Raw genomic sequence first — 23,825 nt, 5'->3', positions numbered from 1 at the left:
TCTGGTTTCGTTCGGGTCACTTCCGGTTTTGGCGATTTTTACTCCCCACTTCCGGTTTTAGATTGTTTAGTGATACTATGATGAATCCCATGTCACTTTGTAATAAAATAGTTTTGGGCATATCTTCAATAATAATGTTATTATATAGGAATAGATTATCAATTGTTAAAAGCCTGAAATTGTCCATTAGAAACAATGTTGGACTAATCACATACAATGTATCAAATGGAATATTAAAAGAATATATAAGTAAAACATATATACATGTGTATATATTAAAAAGATGACGTGTATAAATAAGTAGACAAATAAATAAATAAGATCAATATAGTTAAATACATTTGAATAGTCTCCTAAAATCGTTATGAAAATCAATAATGTGTGAGTCCAAATTCTAAAGACCCATATATTGGCTCAAAAGGTGAATGGGACCTATATATATATGTCTGTAGGTTCATATATATTTGTGAAAGTATTGATGTCAGTTAGGGAGAAACCAATCATATGGGAAAAGCAAGAAACCATGCATGTGTCAGAACAACAAAAAGCGAAAATTAACGTCCTGTGGTACAATTGGGACAACAGAAACTGGTTAAAAGTGTACTAAATAGTACAACCTCAGAGAGTTATATGAAATAGTCTATATTCGTAAAAACTTCCTACATATTTTCTTGGAGGGGAATGGGGATATGTCACTGCTGGGGCGAGAATCTTGATCATTTGGTTCTCAAAATATTTATATGGTCCAACAGCATTGGAGATGTTAAAATTGTATGTCTATATAGGAAGAGAATGATCTGTAAGTCCGATGGTAAAACAAACTTTGTTAATCTTAAGGGCTATACATTTGCCTATAATCATCAGTCCCTATTTGGATATGTAAAAAAGTTATGGGGATGTGTAGACCAACCTATTTCATCAGATCTATAATTTAAAGTGAGAGCTAGTGTGATGACACATGCGGTCATAATAAAGATAGAATTTGAATAATAAGGTTAGGTCTATCTAATCTTTTCTAAGGGACAGTAGATGGGATAAGTCTTCTTTATGATTCAACCCTTTAGGGAACAGACAATCCAAAGTGAAAATCCATTTGGACTCATGATATAATAATTTTCTCTCATGGTTGCCTCCCCTCCAGTTGTTTTTGATCTTCTCAATTCCAAAATATTTAAGATCTTTTATATTACCTCCATGTTTAGTTGCAAAGTGTTTGTATAATGGAGTCTCTGTATTATTCTTTTCTATGCATAAAATATGCTCCATGATTCTGTCTCTGAGGGCTCTTGTTGTTTGTCCAACATATTGTAAGCCTATATAGACATACAATTTTAACATCTCCAATGCTCACTGTTGGACCATATAAATATTTTGAGAACCAAATGATCAAGATTCTCGCCCCAGCAGTGACATATCCCCATTCCCCTCCAAGAAAATATGTAGGAAGTTTTTACGAATATAGACTATTTCATATAACTCTCTGAGGTTGTACTATTTAGTACACTTTTAACCAGTTTCTGTTGTCCCAATTGTACCACAGGATGATAATTTTCGCTTTTTGTTGTTCTGACACATGCATGGTTTCACCCTTTTCCCATATGATTGGTTTCTCCCTAACTGACATCAATACTTTCACAAATATATATGAACCTACAGACATATATATATAGGTCCCATTCACCTTTTGAGCCAATATATGGGTCTTTAGAATTTGGACTCACACATTATTGATTTTCATAACGATTTTAGGAGACTATTCAAATGTATTTAACTATATTGATCTTATTTATTTATTTGTCTACTTATTTATACACGTCATCTTTTTAATATATACACATGTATATATGTTTTACTTATATATTCTTTTAATATTCCATTTGATACATTGTATGTGATTAGTCCAACATTGTTTCTAATGGACAATTTCAGGCTTTTAACAATTGATAATCTATTCCTATATAATAACATTATTATTGAAGATATGCCCAAAACTATTTTATTACAAAGTGACATGGGATTCATCATAGTATCACTAAACAATCTAAAACCGGAAGTGGGGAGTAAAAATCACCAAAACCGGAAGTGACCCGAACGAAACCGGAAGTGACATACCGGACGTGATTTTACCGAAACCGGAAGTGATACACGAAACCGGAAGTAATGGTATTCACTAACGGTTTTTTCAATACAATTTGGATTGAAATCAACTGTAGAAATTAATAAATTATAGGTAACTTTTGAAACATAATGTGGTAATCGAATATAAGTAGTAATGTTATAATAATAATATGATTTAAACAAAAAGAAAAAGGGTTCTATTATGTCCCAGAATCCAATGGGCCAAACAGGAAGAGGTGTCACATCCATTTTTGGCGCCAAAACCTACCACCAATAGCATCACTTGGCACCCCATATAAGCTCCCAGTAGTTACACATCAGTATAGTCTTGAGAAAGGCCTTAAGATAGGCCGAAACGCGTTGACACAGACATACTGGTGAGCTTATTTTCATACCTTCTAAAGTGTAACAAACTTTATTGCACTATTTTTTGTTTCTGTCTTTTCACAGGTTTGGATCGTTTGTTTATTATCAATTTTTGTGTATTTATTGTACCAACGTTTTGTTTTTCACGTGTCATTTCTCCACAACATATTTTGATATGGAAGGTTTTTCTACATAGACTTTTATTTTTATATTACCTTGGATTCTACTTTTGAACTATTATCTGCAATTTTTGGATCACCATTTCTGTTTTGTTTCTGGATCACTTTTTATATATGGATTTTTGGACTGACACTTTACACCACTAATTTTTTCAACATATGGATTTTATGGATTGTTGATTTAACTGATTTGGATCACCCTTGGTCACTTTTTACTTTCTCACTTGTACTTTGAACTTTGAATCATATTTGGGATTATTTTTGTTTTGTTTTTTACCAATTGTAATTGAATTTTCACCAACCATTATTGCATTTTTTCACTTATTGCATTTTATCACTCAGACACCATTATTATTGTTTCTACTGTGTCTATTCGCACCTACATCTACACATAGCAAGAGACCTCTGACCTAATTCGTAGAGGATCTCACTGACTTCTTATCTGTCTGTTTATCACTGTTTTTATCATTGTTTTTACCGTTGTTGTATACCTGTTTTAGTCATTACATGGATCCATGCTAATGTTAAGTATTTTAACTTTATCCACGTCTACTACCTATTTTTGTTTATATGCATATTAAATTGTCCATTTTATTGAGATCAGTATTATATCGTTCTAGCCCATTTGAACCATTTTAGTGCACTTCTTCATCCTATTGGCCTATTAAGCTTGTAAGTCAAAACAAGACTGGTTCTCACAACATAAACTATCTATTACATCCAAAATTAATGATTAAATATCTGAGTGCAGTTATGGAGCATTCTGCACTGGGTGTTCCATTATATAGGCAAAATCAAAACAAGAAAATTAAACTATGAGGATATAATCCTAAAAATATTTAAACTAGCAGTAGTACATTCATAATTATTAAAAACATATCAGATAAACCAATAAAAATGAAATCAATTCATAACGATCAAACAGTCCTTTAAAAACAAAGGAGAGCGCTCCGGAATTAATTGAATTTACATTTTACTTTGAACTTGTAGTATGTGCACTAACTCACGCACGTTAAAAGGTTACTTCTAGTGGTGTTTGCATTTCCCTCTCATTTTGCAGAAAAAATGCAAAGCAGGAACTGTGTTGGTGACACGAAAGAGCAAATAAGAGGATAGGTCTGTTGCGGAGATATAGATATGAGTGTCATTAGCATATTAGTGATACAGAAACCTACAGGACATGATTATGGAATCAAGAGATGATGCTTGTAAAAATATGAGGAACTATAACTGAGCACCTCAAGAGAGGTGTAATGTGGCACAGGATGTGCAAGAGAATACACTGAAGGTTCAATTAGAGACAAGAAACCAAGAGGTCTTTATTACAAATGACAATGATAGAACAGGGTGGTAAAAAGGGTCAAGTGCAGCAGATTGAGAAGAATGAGCAAGCAAATGCAGAGTAACTGCTCTTTATGTTAAATGTTTTTTTTTTAAAGATATAACTGTAAATTAACTCTGTAAAGTTTGAACTCAGTAGACCGTTACCTTCATTTAGCCTCTTTTTATATATTACTATGTTACTATGGTTTTTTTGCAACAGAATGATCCATTAAGCTAATTTATTTAAAATGTCACTTATTACATATTTGCTAAGCATTCCCTCAAAAATGTAAGTAGCCTTGTCATCTTTTTTTCTAGGATATGCAATCCCTTATGCAAGGGATTAACTCTTCAAGAATGGAAGACATCCAAAATTACCATATTCTGTACATCCTGACCCTTGTTATGGCTGACCTATCAACTACCACCCATGACATATCTTGCTCTATTTTTTTTATTTATTTTTGTAACATAAACAATATCCTTTTCTTTTCTCTCTTCCTTTAGTATTTGTGGTGGTGTTTTTTTGTTTTTTTTTCTTAGTTATTATTTGTACTAAGACATAAATTATTATTTGAGATATGTGATGTTTTTTTCAGTAAGCAAACCCTTAAAAAAAAAAAAAAAAAAACTTGAATAAATTAATTAATATTGGGGAAGGAGAGTCAGCTATGTTGTATTTAAGTAAGCATTAATATATCAAGCAATTTTGAGATGTAGGAAACCATTATTCAACAGCTGCAGTTAGCAGCAAGATTGTAAACAACCTCTTATTTTTATAATATCCAAGACACTCTGCTGGGGGCTAATTACTTGGTGCCCTCTCTCAATTGTAATGTGTATGCTTTGAGCAAATCTCCCTATGGTTCTAACATTTGTTACTGGGGTGGATCATGTCAGTGTCTGAGAATAAAAAGGTCTACTTCCTTACCATTATAAATATCAGTGTTAGCGTTTTTCCATGGCACGTTTGCATTAATGATATTTGTTTTTCTTAAAAACAATGAAATCTCATTTGGTGAAGCAGCCATAATCGGAAACAACCTTGAGATTGAATTAATTCAAAGGTATTTGTATAAATGCAGCACATATGTCCCCTCTTAATAAATGTTATTAGGCTAAACACCCACTAGTGCTAAGGAGGACAACTTAATAACTTTCATATCCGATACTTACCAGTCTGTTAATTTAAGCCCTATCACTGTCATCTGGCATTCATATGTATCCAGTACAGTTACTGTTCATACAGAGTGAGCCTAGAATTGCACCTTATCCATGGATTCTGACTATTTATACTAACCTTGCTTGATATTCTTCACTTTAGCACACCAAATGCTTAACCCCCCTTAAAAAGTCAGTGAGACTGCCTATTGCAAGACCTTTAGGGAGTCCAGTTCTTACTGATTATATAGACATATTTGAAAGGTAAAATATTTTATGATAGATAAAAATATAGAGATTAATATAAAATAGAAAAAAAAAAAGAGTAAAGAAGAGTTGAGTGGAGAGAGTTGTAGTGAAAGGCAGATTTACAAGGTAGTATTTATGGTTTCAGCATCTCTGTTTGCATCTGCAGTTGCTTCGAAGCAGTAGCTGACCCACTCAACATAGGGCCCTGGTGCAAAAAATGTTTTGGGCCTCCCAAAGTTAACTCAATAATAAGCAATAGTAATACACATGCTGCTCTGTATAATGAGTTTGAAGATAGATGGACCAGCAACCTGCACTAATAAAAGGCTCCCCTGCATTAAGAGGGAACACATTCTTCTGCTATGGGCCCCCAGCACTTGGGCCCTAGTGCCACCGCACCTGTTGCACCAATGGTAGTCCGCTGCTGCTTCCAAGTTTGGTATATGTTACTCTGAAGCACAACTGACACTTCCCATGTCTATTCTTCGTGAGAGTGAAGTTAAGAATGCTAACTGTCATATGTACTACGTCACAGTTTTGCATATGCAACAAACTAAAAGTCTCTAACATTTGCACAATACAGTAGTGGGTATTTAACCTCTTGAATATCAGGACAATATTGGAGTGCATGGGTAAGGTAAATCTGCAGACCAAGGGATAAGATGTAATCTGCTATTCTAATGTTATCTTTTCTTCCATAGGATATGGTGTGCATGAATTAGGGATCAATTTTCTAAAGCTCTCCTTTTAGTTGAGATTCTTTAAAAAGATCAGTCAGTGTTATGTGGTCCTTCACAGTTTTCTATAAAGGCACATTTTTCATTCAGAGCTATACATCCCTTAAAAGGGTGATCAGTCAATGAGCCCCGGATGAAAATGGCTGAACAGAAGTGGTTCTTAGGTGTCTGAAGTTCTTGCACAGATCACATTGTATTACCTAAGCATATTGTGCCTTCTCTAAGCATATTATATCTTGCTGTTTTACCTCTCCAAATATAACATAGTGAGTCTGTCTGAAAATACTCAATGTTCTTGTTTAAATTACATAAAAACACATGAATACTAAATGCTATTAGTTTCAGGTGTGTCTCATTTTATTGGCTCATCCTTGACAGAGATCTTCATTACATTTTTCATGGGACACAGCTCACAAATCACTGAGACTTCCAGGTTCAGCATTCTTTTTAGTGAATAGAGGGAAGTCTGTCCATGCAAGAAATTAAATATTTTACTGCATTGTGGGTTCATTTTAGAGAATTGGGCAAATGGGGTCCCATTTATCAAGTGTCTGGTGGACATGATCCTCTGTAGGGATCATGTCCGCCAGACATCGATAAATGCCAACAGCATTTATCATTGCACAAGCAGTTCTGGTGAACTACTTGTGCAGTGCCACCCCCTGCAGATTTGTGGTCAATCGGCCTCTAGCAGGGGGTGTCAATCAACCTGATCGTATGAGATTGGGCAGATTAATGTCTGCCATCTCCGAGGAGGCGTACGAGTTAAGGAGCAGTGGTCTTAAGACCGCTGCTTCTTAAGTCCTGTTTCCGGCGAGCTTGAAGGCTCGCACAGAAACAGGGGTATACGGCCCCATTTGGGCCATGATAAAACAGCCCTTAAGTCTTTAATATTACAAAGTAAATAATTAATTTTGCATTAGACAAGTACTGCTGCAGCAGAAAAAATGTAGTTATATGTTTATTTAGAAACAAAAAATGCCTTGATATATGTATAAATATAAATACACACACACATATATATATATATTTCGCATCATATGATGATTGAACTTTTCAAGTTTCACATAAATGCATTCATGTTTATTTTAAATATAATGTTTCCATAATGAGTTTTTTTTAAGCTTATTGACTAAAAAGCAAATATTTGTATTCTTTAAAACTCAAAATAATTGGTATTCTCTTACATGTTTATTCATTATGATAAGGAAACAGATGAATTTACATTTGCAGTGACTGATGTGTTCATTTCTACAGGCTATGCTGTAAAGTATTGTTATATCTATCAGAAGATAGTCACATTCAGGGGAACTAAATTGCGCTGTCACTGAAGAACTTGAACCTCAAAGCATCCAGGGCATTCAATGACTGCCCTGCATCTTTCCTCTGTAATAAAAGTGCAGTTGATGCTCAAAATCCAATTTCATCAGCCTGTGCTTCTATACACCTTACAATAAAACACTAATCAAAGAAAGCACTTCTTACTTTCTTGTGGTTGCCATGGATACAATATATTGAGCATCTACCTTTGCATTTGTCTGCTTTGTCTTTAGGAGTGGTAATTTACTTCCACTCTCAAACAAAAAAAGTAAGTGTATACAATAAACACTTAAAAAGCTTTTACTTTTACTATTCTCAGGCCAAAATTGTCAAATGAGGCAACTTAGCTCTACACTTTTCTTCTAGTAAGTGCACCAGTAAGAACTAGCATAACAGTTACATAAAAAGTTCTCTTTTAATTCCTCAAAGGGTTTTGTCTGCTGTAGATATTTGTAGGTAACAGTGGAGTTTAGTTGTATCCTGGATATTATGTTATGAATAGGAAAGGCAAATACTAAAATATAGGAATATTTCCATAGACTTGTGTTGGTAAAGGATTAATGCATTATAATGATGTAAAATAACTTAAAAATTAAAGGGAGCACACTTTTAATGGCATAGTAATCGAGAATACAAAGATAGCATTCAATTTAGCTTAAAGAAACAGGGGCCTATCTATCAAGCTTCGAATGGAGCTTGACGCCCCGTGTTATGAAGCAGCGGTCTAAAGCAGTGTTTTTCAACCAGTGTGCCGTGGCACACTAGTGTGCCGTGAGAGATCCTCAGGTGTGCCACGGCAGACTGACAACAGTGTGAAATATTTTTAAACTTTGCTTGTTTTTTACTCCCAGTGCAGGGGTAGTTTGTAGGAGGCATGGCATAACAGCACAATACATACAGTATGTGTGTGTTTGTGTGTATGTATATATATATATGCTGTATTAGGCTACAATGTGTGATTTTTTTAAAATTTTGGGATGGTGGTGTGCCACAGGATTTTTTAATGTAAAAAAGTGTGCCACGGCAAAACAAAGGTTAAAAATCACTGGTCTAAAGAACACTGCTCCATAACCCTGTCCGCCTGCTCTTAGCAGGCGGACATTAATCGCCACAATTCAACCTGATCGAGTACGATCGGGTTGATTGACACCTCCCTGCTGGTGGCCGAATGGCCGCAAGTCTACAGGGGGGCGGCGTTGCACCAGCAGCTCTTGTGTGCTGCTGGTGCAATGATGAATACGGAGAGCAAATTGCTCTCTGCATTCAGCGAAGTCTTGCGGACCTGATCCGCACTGTCGGATCAGGACCGCAAGACCTATGATAAATAGGCCTCACAGTATCTACTTATTGTAATTTTTTGGAGTGGGCAAACTAAATAATCCACATTGTTAATTCTAGGATAGTTATCATTGTCCCTGTTTAAGGTTACTAAATTTGTTCTGTGCTCTGTGGATTTTGAGGTCATCTCTAAAAATTCCAAGCACAACATTTAGGGCTAGAATACGAGTGGAGCAGTATTTTGCGCTCCCGCTCATGCGTTAACTGCGCTAGAAGTAAGCTTCTTGCGCACGTCGAGTAGCGCACTTATCACTAGTTGAAAGTAAAACATTTTCGTAAAAGCGCTAACCAGACAAGCTCACCCTACTCGCGTGCAAACCCAATCACATTTTCTCAAGTGCGCTACATCAACAGGAAAATATGAATACTTCACATTCCAATGTTCTTCTCATAGAATAATATGTTCTATGTATTCATAAATATATATATCTATATAATTTTTTTGGGTAAAATATATATATTTGCCTCTCTCTTTCTATATATAAAGAAATATCTATGTAGAAATACATAGAAGATAGTCTGCTATGTGCATAACATTGGAATGTGAAAAGTTGTAAATACACAGTTTAACACTTTATTAAATATGAATATTGCATAAATATGCTTTAAATGTTTTCATCTACTTGACTGCAAAGGGCTCCAATGCACTTATATTTATGCCAATAAATGCATGCATGTATGTGTTTATATCTGTATATATGTATGTAAATACATATATACACATATAAATACATTATATACCCTTTGCAGTCCTTTTTTTATACTAACACCTGAGACCTCATAATTTTTTTGTGCTTTTTTTAAAAAATATTTTTTATCAGATAGTGTTATTATGAGTGTAACTGTTTGTGTAAATGTATGTTTGATGTGTTTTGAGACACATTTTTGTTGAGCGTAACAGTTAAAGGGACACTGAACCCAAATTTTTTCTTTCATGATTCAGATAGAGCATGAAATTTTAAGCAACTTTCTAATTTACTCATATTATCAAATGTTCTTCATTCTCTTGGTATCTTTATTTGAAATGCAAGAATTTAAGTTTAGATGCCGGCCCATTTTTGGTGAACAACCTGGGTTGTCCTTGCTGATTGGTGGATAAATTCATCCACCAATAAAAAAGTTCTGTCCAGAGTTCTGAACCCCCAAAAAAGCTTAAATGCCTTCTTTTTCAAATAAAGATAGCAAGAGAATGAAGAAAAAATGATAATAGGAGTAAATTAGAAAGTTGCTTAAAATTGCTGTTCTATCTGAATCACAAAAGAACAAATTTGGGTTCAGTGTCCCTTTAAACAGATCTCTGAGGTCACGGTAATCATTCTACCGTAAATCGTGATTGCAGTCATGCGTTCGCATTTACTTTCAACTTGTAATTAGAGCGCTCCTTCCAATGCTCGCAAACAGCAGCGATCAACCCGATATCGCTCGTGCAAACATAGCGCGCCACTTGTAATCTGGCCCTAAGTATACAATAAGGTTGTAGATAGATCAGACAAATAGTCAGACAGACAGTGAGATTATAGCTAAATAGAATGAACTATATAAGCTTTAAGAATATAAAAAAATGCATATTGCTATTAATTTTAAGTATTGTGGTTTATAATGTCAGAGGAAATCCTTGACAAAATGTATCCATCAGTACAGCCGGGGCACATGTAGGCACCAAAATCTGAAGAGTTCCCTGCTGTGCCCATGACCTTAACTAAGATGGCCACCAGCAGTGAAATAACAGAACCACACGTGTGCGGTGGCCATCTATGTTAAGGTCGCCGCAAACATTGCACATCCACAGGGGAGAACTGGTAGGTAATACCTTTAATTAACATAACAAAAGTTAGCTTGTATACTTGTACCTATTGTTTGTAAAGGGTTTTGGATCCAACATACTACATAACAATATATTGCACTCTGACAGCAGAGTTGTTATATTGCTGTATGACTAATTAATAATAAACAACATATATTTTTTTTTATAAGTTCACATAACACAGATTGCAGAGTTTAGCAATGCACGTGTCAACAAAGTACACAAACCCTATTAAAATGAGTTGTACTTGCAGGTAAAATCTGATCTGTTTTATTTTATCACATTTTAAATATACATGCTTACTTATTTTATATCTGTCTGTAAACTAAAGCCCAATACTTAGAGAGAACAATGAAAATTAACATTTTATTATGTACCTCTGCTACACCACACTGGGAGTGTAATTTCTTCTGCTAGATGTGTTTACATAGCTTGTCAATATCGAATACTTAAAGGGACAGTCTATGCCATAATTTTGTATTGTTTAAAAAGATAGATAATACCTTTATTACCCATTCCCCAGTTTGCATAAAAACATGGTTATACTAATATACATTTTACCTCTGTGATTACCTTGTATCTTAAAATCTGCAGACTGCCCCTTTATTTCAGTTCTTTTAACAGACTTGAATTTTAGCTAATCAATGCTGACTCATAAGTAACTCCCAACTAATTGTACAAGATTATACAATTAAGTATAAAGAACTTATGTTCTATGTTAGAAGATAAAGATTCTGCTTAAGGTATATTAATCATCAAATTTACGTTAATAAAAATTAAATTATCATTCACTCTAAATAACTTTATTCAAAATATCTTAGAAAAAAATAGAAAAAAGAGAAGAACACACACATACAAATAGCTTGAGCTCATGTAATTAAAAACACTTAAACGAGCAATGAAACTGGAACTTGCATTCAAATAATGAAGTTGAAATAGGTATAAGCCAGCAGTGACTATATCAGACTATCAAAACGCGCGTCAGGGGTCCTTTGGAGTAGCTCTGTCTCTCCGTTGTTTTATCCTGCTTACCATGCTCTAAAACTGATCTCCCATGTATTTACAACAAAAGTTAAACCCAGCAGTTAGCTTAAAATGGTAATGATTAAAATAATTTAATTTCAGCCCTCTAATTGAAAGGGCTTTTGATAGTCTGATATAGTCACTGCTGGCTTATACCTATTTCAAACTCATTATTGAATCTTGTACAATTACTTTGTTTGTTGTTAGTTGCTCTTAGCTTCTGTCCTGCGGCAGGTAGTCTTATTTTATATATATATAATTAGAAACTATTCTAGATACCATTTATTTATATGTCTCCTGTCTAAATTATTCTGCTTCCCCCATCTTATATTGTAATTTAAATCATAAGTAACTCCACAGGAGTGAGCCCATTATCTATATGGCACACAGGAACTAGCGCTGTCTAACTGGGAAAAACTGCCAAAATTGAGGCGGCCTTCAAGGGCTCAGATATTAAAAAATGCTCCACCAAAGAATACCAAGAGAAAAAACTAATTTGATGATAAAACTAGATTGGAAAATTGTTTAAAATTTCATTCCCTATCTGAATCATGAAAGTTTAATTTTGACTAGACTGTCTCTTTAAGTATAAAAACTTTCCGCATAGGTAGGAATACCCCAGGCTAAATCACCTATTTTAAGTGCGAAAATAAGGGTAAAGGAGCTATTTGTAAGCAATTTAATACACTCCAGTAGGTAAAGGGAGTGCGGGCCACACCGGGTGACACATTGGAGGGGGTAACACCAACCCCCAAGTAACAACACCATGAAGTAAACTAAGACTAGAATTTGAGGAGGGTGAGCGAGTGGGGCAGTGACTAACACAGGGAGGTAAAAGGAGGAGAGAAAACAGTATAGTCTGAACAAGGTCCGCCCTTTGGGCGGGGTGAGTGGACCGCACTTAGGAGATCACAGACAGACAGTGCAACAGACTGCAGCAGCTGGGAACCATTAATAAAAGTACAGCACTGCAAAGCAGGAGTTATATCCTTTTTTGCTAGCCCATTAGATTTTGCCACTGGTGATAATGTCAAAATCTAACGGGTAGCAAAAAATGATAGAACACCAGCATGTCACCCTCACTCATTCTGGGAGTGGTAGCTCAGTGTATATATGTGACGTGCTTGGGCTGGACTAGAGAGAGCACTCCTCTGTGGCGGCAACTGCAAGTGACACGTGGAGATCTAAGAGGGTGAGTGAGATTACAGCAGAATGCACCTCTTTCTTAAGATCTGTCTGCTACTTCAAAGGCAATCTCAGTGCTGTCACTGAAACTTCCCCCTGCAATGCTGTAAACACCACTGAGGCATGCAGATAACTATTTAACTCATTGGCTAACAGAAAGGACTAGTTTATTCCCAAGCAGGGCATTCCAGCTCTTTTTGGTAGCTATGGAGTTAAATTGTACTCTGCATGCTATCTCTTTGAAGGCTGTAGGGCAAGAGGTTATGAAAGAGGGGCTGATCATGGTTAGTTTTGTTTATGAAAAGCAGCTAGTTTAGAGTTACACTTCTAGGCAGTGCAGGCACTTCAGTAATTCTCCTTAATATTCTTAATAACATAAAATGTGTATTTATGTGTATGTTTGTATGTATGTCTATCTGTATATATGTGTGTGTGTATGCATGTGTATGACTGTATGTATGTGTGTATGTCTGTATGTGTGTGTATCTGTGTATGTGTTGTGTATGTGTTGTCTGTATGTCTGTATGTATGTGTGTATGTCTGTATGTATGTGTGTATGTCTCTGTATGTGTATCTGTGTGTATGTGTATGTGTGTGTGTATGTCTGTATGTGTGCGTGTGTATGTATGTGTGTATATGTATGTATGTGTGTGTATGTCTGCATGTATGTGTGTGTATATGTCTGTATATATGTGTGTGTGTATATGTTTTATTAATTTTAATGCAAAACTATGTTTGATGCATGAATTTAGAAATGTTATGATTGACATTAAGCCAGATATGTTAAAGAATGAAAGAAACATGTTGAGAAAACATAAACGTTTAAACTAGGCAATATACAATTTATACAATGATATTCATACTTTGAAACACAACATTCTATAGCAAACACAATTACTTGAACATCTACGTTGTTCTTTAAAGAGAAAAATGGAAAAAAAAAAAAATACCTAACACCCTACTTGATCGCTAACCCAACATGAAAATATGAATATTTCACATTCCAATGTTCTGCAATAACATAATATGTTCTATTTATTCTGAAATAAATATTTCGACATATATCTGATGGTTTTTGGTACAATAACATAAATTATGCTTACCTGATAATTTCATTTTCATAGTTACGAGGAGAGTTCACGGCTTCATTCATTACTTGGAGGAGGAGGCAAAGACATCCCAGTCAAAGGCTTAAATACCTCCCCCACTCCCCTCATCCCCCAAGTCATTCTGCCGAGGGAACAAGGAACAGTAGGAAAAAATTTAGGGTATAAAAAGTGCCAGAAAAACAAACAAATAAATTTAGGAACCTTCCAAGACAGTCTTGATGTCAAGAGAGTGCATAGGCTTGAACAGAGGCCCCTGCAAAACCTTCAGAACCAGATTAAAACTCCAAGGAGGAGCAGAATGTCTAAACACAGGCCTGATCCTGGACAGAGCCTGAACAAAAGACTGAATATCAGGGAGCTCTTTGAGCTTCTTATGTAACAGCACAGAGAGAGAGAGACGAAATCTGTCCCGTTAAGGAACTGGCAGCAAGTACCTTCTCCAGACCGTCCTGGAGGAAGGAAAGAATTCTGGATACCCTGACCTTATGCCAGGAATATCCATGAGATTCACACCAGAGTAAGAAGGTCCTCCACACCTTATGATAGATGCAATGAGTAACCGGCTTCCTGGCTTGAATGAGAGTATCAATCACCCTCTCAGGAAAACCTCTTCTGGCTAAGACTTAGCATTCAATCCCCACGCAGTCAGCCTCAGAGAGTCTAGATTCTGATGCACAAAGCATATCCCTGCGACAGGGCAACCTCCATGGAGGGGAGGATGACATCCCCACTAGGTCCGCAAACCACATCCTCCATGGCCACGATAAAGCATCAGAATAGTTGACACTTGCTCCTGTTTGATGCGTGCCACCACACGAGGTAGAAGTTGTAACGGTGGAAAATGTACACTAGGTTAAATCCCCAAGGCACTGCTAAGGCATCTATCAGTTCCACCTGGGGATCCCTGGAACGCAACCCATATATGTGTAGCTTGAAGTTGAGTCTGGACACCATGAGATCTATCTCCACAGTCCACCAACTGTTGCAAATCTCCGCAAACACTTTTCCCCCCAGATGAAATGACTGTCTGCTGAGAAAATCTGCTTCCCAGTTGTCCACACCTGGACCACTGATAGCGAGCAGTCGTGGGTCTCCGCCCACTCCAGAATCCGAGATACTTCCCGCATGGCTATGGAGATTCTTGTAACTAGTCCAGGCCTAGACTGAACATAATCTTTCCCTTTAATGAAAGGGATATCAATCTAGATTTGGACGTCATGTCAGCTGACCATGACTCCAACCACAGGGCCCTCCGGGCCAGAACACAAAACCATGATGTCTTGGCATTCAAGCGGATAATCTGCATATTAACAACCCTCAGGGCCTTAATTCTTTCATGATTTTCATCGAGAGGAGTCTCCACCTCGATCATCTCTGACAGAGAGTCGCACCAATAGGTAGTGGCTCCCACCACTGCAGCAACCGCGGCTGCAGGTTGAAAAACGAACCTTGTATGCTGAAACATTTTTCTTAACAGGGTCTCTAATTTCTTATCCATCGGTTCCTTAAACGATGAACTATCCTCGAGCGGGATAGTGGTGCATTTAGCGAGCGTGGAGCTAGCTCTATTTACCTTAGGGACAGAGCCCCATAATTCTAGCTGAGCATCTGGAACCGGTAATAATTTTTTAATTTCTCATTCTTGATAATATTCGCCATCTTTACGGGAACCGGGGAAGTCTGTGGCACTACCCTGTCCTCATAAACTTTATCCAGCACCTCTTTTAACAAAAAGCATACGTTCTCAATCCTTAACCTAAAGTCTGGTTCCTCTGCAGCCGGAGGCCTAGAGGCCGCAGATTCCGACCCAGAGAAAGAGGCCTCTGAAGTATTGGAATCCTCAGCATCAGCGGATAATCTAGTTACATCCAACGGAGTAGATGACCCCTGGGAAGGATAGCAATGTTTAACCTTTTGCTTGCACTTGGCTGGGCGAGGTAAAGCACTAATGACCGCACATACCTCCATTTGCAACTGCTCAGCAAAATCGGAAGGCAACGTGGCCCCTCACACAGAAGGATTAGAGCCCCTCCCGCAGGAGGATTAGAAGTGCACTGGGGAGACCCCTCAAAGGTGGACGGCTCAGTGATACTAAACATTTTATTTCTTTTAGATATCACTATTTTGTCGCATGTGGAACATAGTTGAGCAGGTGGAGATACCGAAACCACCTCACAAACACAGGCATTAGATTTAGTTAAATAGGGAGTACCTTCTAACATATCATAGTCCTTCTTGCACTTTATAAGGACTACAGAAAAAAGGCTTAAAGGAAAACTGAACTTTTTCTTTCGTGATTCAGATAGAGCATGAAATTTTAAACAACTTTCTAATTTACTCCTATTATCAAATTTTCTTTATTCTCTTGGTACACATCTAAATAAATATGGATTTATTCAACACGGTGAGTGCTCTCTCTCTGATATATATATATGTACTGTTGTACCATCCTTCTAACCTTTTTTCCTAATTCTTCATTATATTTTCATAGCTAGACACCCTAATTAATGTTATATCTTGTTAGTTCATAGAGGTCCAAGAGTAACCTCATTTATTTTAGGGGGACATCTCACATTCTAACTTTAAGTTTAAAGAGGTATACTAAGCATACATAATGCACAGAAATGTTTATAAGTCCGGCATGAATATTGTCAATGTTCCATTCTTTCTAGTTATACTTGATGTACTTCATAGTTGTATTACCATGCACACATTTATTGAAAAAACTTAATGTATATCTGCAATGTGCATTTTTTGTTGGTAATTATAACTATCTGACCTCAATACAAATATTAACATATAAAAAAGTGGGCTGGGTTGTTTTCAGGGCTGTTTAAAGAAATGTTTTTATATAAGAACCCTGACATATGAATTTTTCATATGTGTCCCTTTTTAAAGCGGCAATACGGTCACCCTAGATTTAGTACCATATTGTGGCCAAAGGTGGAAATAGAGAATGTCCATATACTTCTAACATATGTGTTTCCAGCTCAAGTGGTATTTAAATTGAATAAATGTGTTTTTACACAGTGATCTCTCTCTGTCTCTGTCTCTCTTAATAAATATATATATATATATATATATATATATATATATATATATATATATATATATATATATTGTATATAGGTATATAGAAACCATGAGCATTTAAATATGAATAACATTTTTTTTTGTTTATTATTAAACCCTAAGGAATTTGCAACATGCCAGTTAGTTATTGTATTGTATTGCCATAAACAACAATAAATCCCTTTAATCTTTGTTCTTTTAAATACAGTACAAAGAAAGATTAGAATGTTTCAGTTTTATCTTCCATTACTCAACCCATCTGTTCCTTTTGATCATATTTGATTCTTGATATTTCTATATGCAGACTAACCCGCAAACATTAAAGGAAATACAGGCATCTATTAACTTTGCAGAAAGAATATTACATAGATAGTAAAACTAACTAAAACAATAATGTCCAAGCAAGAACAAAAAAAAAAGAAAACCAACAATCTAAATAAATAAAACGGAAATTCTAGACCATATAAGGAACCATCATTCAGTCTTTTTATTCACATGTAAAGACAAAGATAAAAATGTACCAATATTCTGAAATAAACCCTGTAAATTACTGAAACAAAAACAAAAATGATGATATAAGAATATAATGATAAGACTTCTAATGTTATCCATCTTCTATGGCTTATGCAAAATATTCATATTGCCTTGTGCAAAAAACTAAATAAATATATAAATACAAGTAGAGGTGCTATGCTATGTCTTTTATTCATAAGTAATTATTCATAACCAACAGGCAGTTATATGCAAAGCCAATTTGATTTTCCAGTTTATATTTTCAGTACCGTGTCTTTAATTAAACCAATATTTTACATATCATTACATGTTTCATTATAATATATTGTAGGGGAAGCAATGTTTTATACATAACTTACTAGGGTTTAAAAAAAGTGTTTTGTTTTTTAAATAATTACTATGCTTGATGTAAAATATTTTTTATAAGTACAATGATATATATATATATATATATATATATATATATATATATATATATACGGGGAGTGCAGAATTATTAGGCAAATGAGTATTTTGACCACATCATCCTCTTTATGCATGTTGTCTTACTCCAAGCTGTATAGGCTCGAAAGCCTACTACCAATTAAGCATATTAGGTGATGTGCATCTCTGTAATGAGAAGGGGTGTGGTCTAATGACATCAACACCCTATATCAGGTGTGCATAATTATTAGGCAACTTCCTTTCCTTTGGCAAAATGGGTCAAAAGAAGGACTTGACAGGCTCAGAAAAGTCAAAAATAGTGAGATATCTTGCAGAGGGATGCAGCACTCTTAAAATTGCAAAGCTTCTGAAGCGTGATCATCGAACAATCAAGCGTTTCATTCAAAATAGTCAACAGGGTCGCAAGAAGCGTGTGGAAAAACCAAGGCGCAAAATAACTGCCCATGAACTGAGAAAAGTCAAGCGTGCAGCTGCCAAGATGCCACTTGCCACCAGTTTGGCCATATTTCAGAGCTGTAACATCACTGGAGTGCCCAAAAGCACAAGGTGTGCAATACTCAGAGACATGGCCAAGGTAAGAAAGGCTGAAAGACGACCACCACTGAACAAGACACACAAGCTGAAACGTCAAGACTGGGCCAAGAAATATCTTAAGACCGATTTTTCTAAGGTTTTATGGACTGATGAAATGAGAGTGAGTCTTGATGGGCCAGATGGATGGGCCCGTGGCTGGATTGGTAAAGGGCAGAGAGCTCCAGTCCGACTCAGACGCCAGCAAGGTGGAGGTGGAGTACTGGTTTGGGCTGGTATCATCAAAGATGAGCTTGTGGGGCCTTTTCGGGTTGAGGATGGAGTCAAGCTCAACTCCCAGTCCTACTGCCAGTTTCTGGAAGACACCTTCTTCAAGCAGTGGTACAGGAAGAAGTCTGCATCCTTCAAGAAAAACATGATTTTCATGCAGGACCATGCTCCATCACACGCGTCCAAGTACTCCACAGCGTGGCTGGCAAGAAAGAGTATAAAAGAAGAAAATCTAATAACATGGCCTCCTTGTTCACCTGATCTGAACCCCATTGAGAACCTGTGGTCCATCATCAAATGTGAGATTTACAAGGAGGGAAAACAGTACACCTCTCTGAACAGTGTCTGGGAGGCTGTGGTTGCTGCTGCACGCAATGTTGATGGTGAACAGATCAAAACACTGACAGAATCCATGGATGGCAGGCTTTTGAGTGTCTTTGCAAAGAAAGGTGGCTATATTGGTCACTGATTTGTTTTGTTTTTAAATGTCAGAAATGTATATTTGTGAATGTTGAGATGTTATATTGGTTTCACTGGTAAAAAATAAATAATTGAAATGGGTATATATTTGTTTTTTGTTAAGTTGCCTAATAATTATGCACAGTAATAGTCACCTGCACACACAGATATCCCCCTAAAATAGCTATAACTAAAAACAAACTAAAAACTACTTCCAAAACTATTCAGCTTTGATATTAATGAGTTTTTTGGGTTCATTGAGAACATGGTTGTTGTTCAATAATAAAATTAATCCTCAAAAATACAACTTGCCTAATAATTCTGCACTCCCTGTATATATTGGGGCACCTTGTAAGTGGTGACTGGCTAAGCAAAATATGGCCATATTGTGTGACTAAGATCCCAATTTTATTTAAACAAAATAGTTGTCCCTTGATGTTGCCTGCAGGCAATTTTTTGCAGCAGTTCAAAAAATATGTTGTGCTTTTGAAAATGGATGTGTGCCAATACCTTTTTGTTTGTGTAATTACTGGGTCATATTGGCAGTGCTCCCAAAGATGTGTATATAAACTTTTTGTAAGGTGTGCTAAACCAAATTTTGCATTTGTATTAAAACATAATCAGGGAGACTGACCATTTCCCATTGGTTAAAGCACCCCACCCAAGCTCAGGTGTGCTCATGACAGTGTAATAGAGTTGTGAATATCAAGCCAGTGAGTCTCATTCTATTATGAAGAGTAAAAGCAGGAATGATTCAGCCCTCTGAGGCAAAGGACTGTAGTGTTAGGACCAGTCTATATCGGGGCACCTTGTAATTGCTGACTGACTAAGCAAAATATGGCCATACATATTGTGTGACTAAGATCCCAATTTTATTTAAAAAGAATAGTTGTTCCTTGATGTTGTTTGCAGGCAAATTTTTTGCAGCAGTTCAAAAAATATGTTGTGCTTTTGAAAATGGATGTGCACCAATACCTTTTTGTTTGTATATATATATATGCATAGCATGTATTAGACATAGGCATTTGAAATGCGGAAAAAGGTTGCATTTGGCTTTTTTCTGCAGCAGAAGGCTGAAAAGATCTGTGCAAATTTAGATCTTAGTGTGTTGCACTTTCACAAGAGTAAAAAGTTCCTAAAAGAGCCAAATGCTCCGATCATCTACATTCATCCTCATTTGGATCATAATGAATAATACAAATGCCCATGTCTGGCATGTATAATCAATTAAGCCCTGTGTTGCAAAAGATCTTACAAAATATTGTTAAAGCATTTAAAAATGTACGATTTGCAAAACTACTTTAAAACCCAAGTGAATATCTTTATTTTACCTCCCTTATTTGTGACCAATTATGGCTAAATGATTCACAGCTCTGTGCAATCATTTAGCTGATTTAGGCATTTTGCAGCATTTTAAAGAAAACCTTGGTTACAGAATTTGCTTTTTTGATCTCTATAGGGAGCACGAGATGCATATTTTTTAAACAAAAGCAAGAAAATGTCCTATTTAAAAAACTTTTTTTTTTTTTAAGAAATACAATAGCAAGTGCAACCAAATGCAGAGTCTAATAAGAAATGGATCCACAAACATAAATATGAAAGCGAATTATGAATTTTGTAATACAGACAAAGGTTCTCTCTAATTTCTCATTATAACGATCACTTAAAGGGACATGAAATCCAAAAATTGTCTCTCCACAATACACTTGTAATGGCTGGTTATCACAGTTACACGTGAGTGATAGGTTTATTGCGGCTTTTTGCGCATGTCAGGTGTAGCACTTATATTACAAGTTGAAAGTAAACGTGAACGTGTGAGCACAATCGTGATTTACGCTAGAATGATTATCCTGTCTTCAGAGAAATATTAGATAAAGAAAGAGACACAGAGGCCTATTTATTATGTGTCTGTCCGACATGATCCGATCAGCGGATCATGTCCGACAGACATCGCTAAATGAGGAGAGAAATACGCTCTCTGCATTGCACCAGCAGCTCTTGTTAACTGCTAGTGCAACGCCGTCCCCTGCAGATTCGCGACCGCTAGCAGGGGGGTGTCAATCAACCTGATCGTATTTGATTGGGTTGAATTGCGGCTATGTCTGTTCGCCTCCTCAGAGCAGGCGGACAGGTTATGGGGAGCATTGCTTCATAACTAGTGTTTCTGGCAAGCCTGAAGGCTCACCAGAAACACGGGGCTTCAATCTTCATACAGAGCTTGATAGATAGCCTAGGCCCCATAAATTGAATAGAGTGAGGATATGTAGATTAGAGTTGTAGCAAGAGTTTGAGATGTTCAGGGCTAATCCTCTATCAGAGCTCCAGAAAAGTTTCATGCAAGCACAATCCTCTCTAATTCCTTTGAATGGGGAAATTATAGCCTTTAAAGAGCATGGGTAAATTGGTGGCACAGCTACTCATGGTTCATTCTTTCACGTATCTTTTTATAATACTGCTTTGGTTGACATACTTCATAATCCATCATTAACAATTTGGGTAGAATTCATTTCATTTCATTAATATATTGACCAAACAGATTGCTGTACTAAAATATAGCAGTCTGATAAACTAAATGATAAATTTATGGTGCACAACGTCAACAAAACAGTGTTAAAGTTCCCTAAAAGTGTATAATATATTTTGTTAGCTGACTGTAGTCTTATTTAAATGGTTGACATTATATTAATAACCTAAGTGAACATTTGCATGTTTATGTTTTGTTTCAAGTTAGATAGTTATAGATTATAATATATTTTTTGAGTGTGGTTGCATTTTTTTTTTTTATAATTGTACATACTTCCTCCAAGGCAGGGTTCTATATAAATTCTACTGAACTTATGTTTTTGTTGTATTCTCTCTTTATAGTAACACATTTTGAAGTGATGTTTTCCTTGGGGGGGGTTAATATTATTTATTTTATGTTCCTTGTTTTATTATATTTTTAATTTTATATTATTCATTTTTTTATTATTCAAACAACCTGATAAATTATCACTGTACTCAGTGTCAGAGTAGATCTTTTAGTTAAAAAAACAAACAAACATTGGATTAGTGGTGTAGGTAGTTACATATGTCTGCTGGATTTCTGTATACTGAGTGTCATTTCCTATTCATGGTAACAAATAGTATTTCAAGCAGACTAACATTATTTCTAGAATTATTTTATGTGTTTAATACATGGGGCTCCATTTATAAAGTTTATAATGCAGTTTTAGAGCCCTTGCTCCCTGACTTCTCTGCCAACTGGTGGCTGACAAACTTTATTTGTCCAGGATGATTGACAAGCCCTGCTCTTCTGCATTTAGTTATGCAAGAGCATGGAATGGAGCTGCACAAGTATTTTCTTACATTCCAGGAACTGATGCTGCCTTGCTCCCTTAAACTCGGGTGAACACGTTCACAAACTGGGAACCTTTTCCATCCAATCCATAATAAATGGCGCCAATGAATGAAATTAACTAAATTATTCATGGTAGTGTTTCAAGATTTCTTCTTTCATGCATACAATTACTATATGATCTGTATTGTGATATTATATATACAGTATCTCACAAAAGTTAGTACACCCCTCACATTTTTGTAAATATTTTATTATATCTTTTCATGTGACAACACTGAAGAAATGACACTTTTCTACAATGAAAAGTAGTGAGTGTACAGCCTGTATAACAGTGTAAATTTGCTGCCCCCTCAAAATAACAACACACAGCCAAAATAACAACACACAGCCATTAATGTCTAAACCGTAACAAAAGTGAGTACACCCCTAAGTGAAAATGTCCAATTAGCCATTTTCCCTCCCTGGTGTCATGTGACTCGATAATGTTACAAGGTCTCAGGTGTGAATGGGGAGCAGGTGTGTTAAATTTGGTGTTATCACTCACACTCTCTCAGACTGGTCACTGTAAGTTCAACATGGCACCTCATGGCAAAGAACTCTCTGAGGATCTGAAAAAAAAGAATTGTTACTCTACATAAAGATGGCCTAGGCTATAATAAGATTGCCAAGTCCCTGAAACTAAGCTGTAGCACGGTGGGTAAAACCATACAGCGGTTTCACAGGACAGGTTCCACTCAGAACAGGCCTCGCCATGGTCAATCAAAGAAGTTGAGTGCACGTGCTCAGCGGCATATCCAGAGGTTGCATGGCTGTCATCCCAGAAAAAAAGCCTCTTCTAAAGATGATGCACAAGAAAGCCCGCAAACAGTTTGCTGAAGATGAGCAGACTAAGGACATGGATTACTGGAACCATGTCCTGTCGTCCGATGAGACCAAGATAAACTTATTTGGTTCAGATGGTGTCAAGGGTGTGTGGTGGCAAGCAGATGAGGAGTACAAAGACAAGTGTGTCTTGCCTACAGTCAGGCATAGTGGTGGGAGTGTCATGGTCTGGGCCTCCATGAGTGCTGCCGGAACTGGGGAGCAACAGTTCATTTAGGGAACCATGAATGCCAACATGTACTGTGACATACTGAAGCAGAGCATGATCCCCTCCCTTCGGAGACTGGGATGCAGGGCAGTATTCCAACATGATAACAACCCCAAACACACCTCCAAGACAACCACTGCTTTGCTAAATAAGCTAAGGGTAAAGGTGATAGGCTGGCCAAGCATGTCTCCAGA

The sequence above is a fragment of the Bombina bombina genome, chromosome 6, assembly GCF_027579735.1.
Source record: "Bombina bombina isolate aBomBom1 chromosome 6, aBomBom1.pri, whole genome shotgun sequence".
NCBI classification, from domain to species: domain Eukaryota; kingdom Metazoa; phylum Chordata; class Amphibia; order Anura; family Bombinatoridae; genus Bombina; species Bombina bombina.
The sequence above is the reverse complement of the archived record's forward strand: the minus strand, read 5'-3'. Positions refer to the sequence as shown.